This window comes from Myotis lucifugus, unplaced genomic scaffold (assembly GCF_000147115.1).
Source record: "Myotis lucifugus unplaced genomic scaffold, Myoluc2.0 scaffold_1880, whole genome shotgun sequence".
NCBI lineage: Eukaryota > Metazoa > Chordata > Mammalia > Chiroptera > Vespertilionidae > Myotis > Myotis lucifugus.
Window position 1 is genome coordinate 14,911 of NW_005872928.1, and position 4,287 is coordinate 19,197.

The window sequence follows — 4,287 nt, forward strand, 5'->3', positions numbered from 1 at the left end:
CTGCGGGACTGGCCCGAGGGCGGAGCGAGGGCTGCACCCCGCGTCCGCTAGAGGGCGCCCTGGGGTCTCGGAGGTGGAGCGGAGTTTGGTGCTGCTCCCCCAAAGCCCTGGAATGGGAACCGCAGGGGCCGCCCGGAGGCTGGCTCAGGAGCTGGGGCGGGGGACCTCAGGCCTCCCCCACGCCCCCCAGGACAGTTCACATCACCGTCCGGTATCGGACCTGGAAATAAAAGACCGGCAGGGGAGGTGTTTCGGAAAGCAGTTTTCAGGAGTTGGGCCACTTGCAGATGGTCCAGCACAGCCTGCACGTGCCGCCCCCCTCCCCCACCTCTGAGTGGAGGCTTTGATCTCTGGGGGGGCGAGGGGGCGGGGAGACCTGGTGTGATGGAGGTGAACATGCGCTTGGTCCCACTGGCATGGGTGTGGGTGGCTTGGGCTCACCAGGCATCGCACCCGCTGTCTGAGGATGGAAGGTTGTGCAATCTGTCCCCAAGCAGACAGTGGGCGCTGCAGACACCCACCCGAGAACCAGCTAAGTGGAACTGACAGCACCCCCCCCCCACCCGCGCCCCCCCGTCTGACAGCACCAGGGCAGCCTGGGAGTCTAGAACCGGGGACCTGGCCCTTTTGCTTCTGGGGAAGCCAGTAGGACCTCACAGCCTTTGCCACTGTGCCATCACCTCTGGCCCCCACAGAAGTTGGGGGACTGACTGTGAGATATGGGCAGGACAACACGCACGGAGACCCTCTGGGACTCTGTTTTCCTCTCTGCAAAATAGGAATAGTGACCCTTTTCCCATCAGACATCTGAGATGAAAAAACCCCCACAAGGTCAGAATGTGCTGGACATGGTAACGATTCCGTCCACCTCGCCCTCCGGTCTTAGCGGAGCTCAGCAGCAGCAAGGCGTCCTCTTGTTCCTTCTGTAGGGGGGAACCGATGGAATCAACACGTTTCACAAAAAGGGGGTTCGGTGTAGCAGGCGTTGTGCTGGGCCCTGAACTGTGGAGACAGACAAGACCCCGTCTTTGCCCCTGAGATGCGGAGGACAGCAGTGTGGGCGCTGGGGTGGCCTCTCCTTCTCCCTGGAACCAGGAATCCATCCTTCTTCTCAGCCATTGATCCGCAGGAGGCTGCGCCGTGAGCGAACGCTTCTGTGCGGAGCCTCATGGGGGACGAGGAAGACTCGCAAGGAAAGGCCCTGGAGTTAATGGGTGAGCGAGTGCTTTGTAAATTATGCTGCTCTGACACAGTCAGGGTCATTCTCCCTCCCACAGCCCCGGCCGAGTGCCTGCTTCTGCCAGGCCCGGGCAGAGTGCTGGGAAGGCAGGCGGCGTGCGTGCGGGTGAATCCTGTACAGAGGCGAGGTGAGAGACATGGGATTCCCGGTCCCCTCCCGCGCCCCCCAAGGGCTGAGTGCCCCGAGGAAGGGCTGGGTGTGATTGTGATGCTGTGCGAAGGTGATAGTTCATTTGGGGAGAGGAGGGAGGAGGAGATCGAAGGGGGGAGCGATAGAAAGCAACAGCCCCGAGCTCTGGGAATCCCCGTCTAGTAGGAGCGACCTCTGGGACAGGTGGAGCCTGAGGACAGCAGTGTGGTGCCCAGGTGAGCCAGGCTCTAGGCAGGCCCAGCAGCAAGGGCTGCCTGGCTGGCGGGGAGCTCAGCGGGGGCCGGGGCCAGGGCTGATGGGAGAGCAGCGAGGAGGGCAGCAGGCACGCCAGGACCCGGACGGGGCCGTCCTGGCTGGAGGAAGTGAGGACACGCAGGGGGAGGGGGCTGGGCCCCCTGTGTGCCGACTCAGGGGACTGGGCTGCTGGCCCCGCTCTGCCACCAGTAGCTGGTGACATTGGGCAACGTACTCCCCCAGCTGTGTCTGCTCTCCGTGCTGGTAAAATGGGCTGGTAGCAGTACCCACCCCTCCCGGGAGATGTGAGGACTGAATGAACGATTGCATGCAAAATGCTTAGAAGAAAAGAAAAGAAAAGAAACGCTTAGAAGAGGGTCTTGCGCATACGAAGTGCTCGGTGCCCGGCGGCCATGCTTATTTCGAAAGCCCCGGGCGTCTGTGGAGAGAGCGGTGGGCTGCCAGGGGACGGTTGGCCGTGAGCGGCGCTCTGCGTGGGGAGCTACGCGTCTCCTGCGGGACATGCTTGCCCACCAGCTGTCCTCTTGTGTCCAGCGGCCACCGAGCGTCCCTCCGGCTGCCTCATCGCTCCAGGGTTCCCGTCGCCTTTGGGATGACCCCGGCCGCTCAGTGAGCGTGTCCACAGCTCTGTGCTCGTCTCCACCCCGTCCGCGGCCGCTGCCCCGCCGACCCCTCAGGCTGCAGCTACGGGGAGCTCCCGCTGACTCCAGAGGGTCCCCTGGACCTGGGTCTGCGTGTTTGTCTCCCTCCGGGTGAATCGAAGCCCCGCACTCGGCTGGTTTCTATGTTCCCTGTAACACTTGGGACCGGAGACCCTAACCGTCCAGGGGCCTCTTTCCACTTTGACCCATGGCTCCGGGGCCGTTGTCCGGCGGGAACTCGAGTGCACAGACTGTATCTGATGTTTCCTTTGTGAGCCCAGAGCGTGGTCCCCGGAACCCAGGAGTCTCTGAGGCAGGGGTGGTGGCCTTCCCTTGTCTCCCGCCTTCGATGCCACCAGCCCTTCCTCCAGAGCCTTCTCCCTGAGGGCCGGGAGGTGGGCGAGGGTGGGCGTGGGTGTGTGGATTGGTGGGTTTAGTAGGCCCACTAATCCCAGACCAAGGCAGTGAGGCCTCCGATGTGGCCGGGAGAGTGGGGGAGGAGCCGCCTTCCAACACAGACACCTTCCCAGGGACCCACTTCCAGGCAGAGGGTGCAAGGTCACCTGGCCTCGCACCCTCCCTGCCTGTGGGGGGCTCGGCGGGAGGAGCTCGATCCAGGGCTGGGCTCGATCCAGGGCTGGCCCCTGGCCCTGCCCTGTGTTCTCCCGATGAAGGGATTTAGGAGGCCCCCCGCCTTTTCCTAATCTCTCCCTTTGCAGGATTTCTATGAAGTCAGAATCCCATTTCCAGTCAAAGGTGCTTGGTCATAAAGATAATATTCATTCTCGCTGAGGGGAAGTCCACAGCGGTTTCAGCTGCCTGTGGGGCACCACTTACTCATGGGCGTGTGACGGCCCATGCGCTGTTCCCCAAACCTCAGAGATGGGAACCCTGGGGCCGGGCTGGTCCCGGGAAGCCAGGGCACAGCCTGGCGAACTCAAGGTCCCTCTTTGCATGGACCCTCTCCCGTCCTCCAGCCAGTCCCGGGGTGCGCACCAAGGTGGCCATTGTTTGGTGGCTGCCTTTGCGGCCACGGGGGTTGGGACACTGGCCTCAGACCACAGAGTTGCTCAAGACCAAGGCCATGGCCCCAGGCGGGCTTTCTTTGGCACCAGGAGGGAGCCTGGGTCTGACACCGGTGGCCTGATGTCACAGATTTCACACTGACTGTGCCTGTTCATGGGCGATGCCTGGAGCTGCTTTCGTGTAGGGATGGTGCTTGGGGGGTGGGGGTACTGGAAGCAAGGAAGCCTCCTCCAGCCCCCCTTTCTCCAGACCCAGGAGGAGGTGATGCTGGGGGATCTCCAGGAAGCCCTGCCCCCCGCTGCCATGGGCGGCTCCCTGGGCAGCTGGGCCCTGTGGCATCTCAGCCTCTGCTCTGCGCGCCCCCTGCCCCCCCGCCCCCTGGCGCCCCAGGGCCGGATGGTGGGGACCCCTGGTCGCAGCAGCTGGGGCAGAGGTGACCTTTGGGCTTGTGGGTAGAGGTCACATAGCAGGGCGGCCCTATTCTCTCTCTTTCCTGCTAATCGGGTGGGCGGGTGGCGGGCAAGGCCGGGACAATGGCCCCTGCGGGAAGGGAAGCGGGCGGCTTCGTTCCTGTCCGAGGGCCCCAGAGCGAATGAAAAGGTTTGTGGCTGGAAGGCTGAGCCGGGAGTTCTTTCCAACCTTGACATTCCAGGCCCGGCCTCTGGCATTTCCCAGAAAGAGTGCCGAGGGAGGAGAGAGAAAACACCGCGCCCACCGCCCGCCACCCACCCGCTCTGCCGCCTCAGCTTCCCGGGCCGGGCTGCTGGGGTGGGGCTGGGCCCGGGCCCGAGCTCCCGGCCCGGTCCTGGGGGACCCATTCTTCCACCCACAGAGGTCTGGGGGGTGGGGGGACTTGAACAGGATGCAGAGTGTGAAGCGTGGGGGTGCAGAGGGGAGGGGGGTTTCTTCCCACCAGCGCTAGGGAAAAATGTAATTTTAGTTTGAGGCACAAGTTCTAATATGGACGAGCGCGAC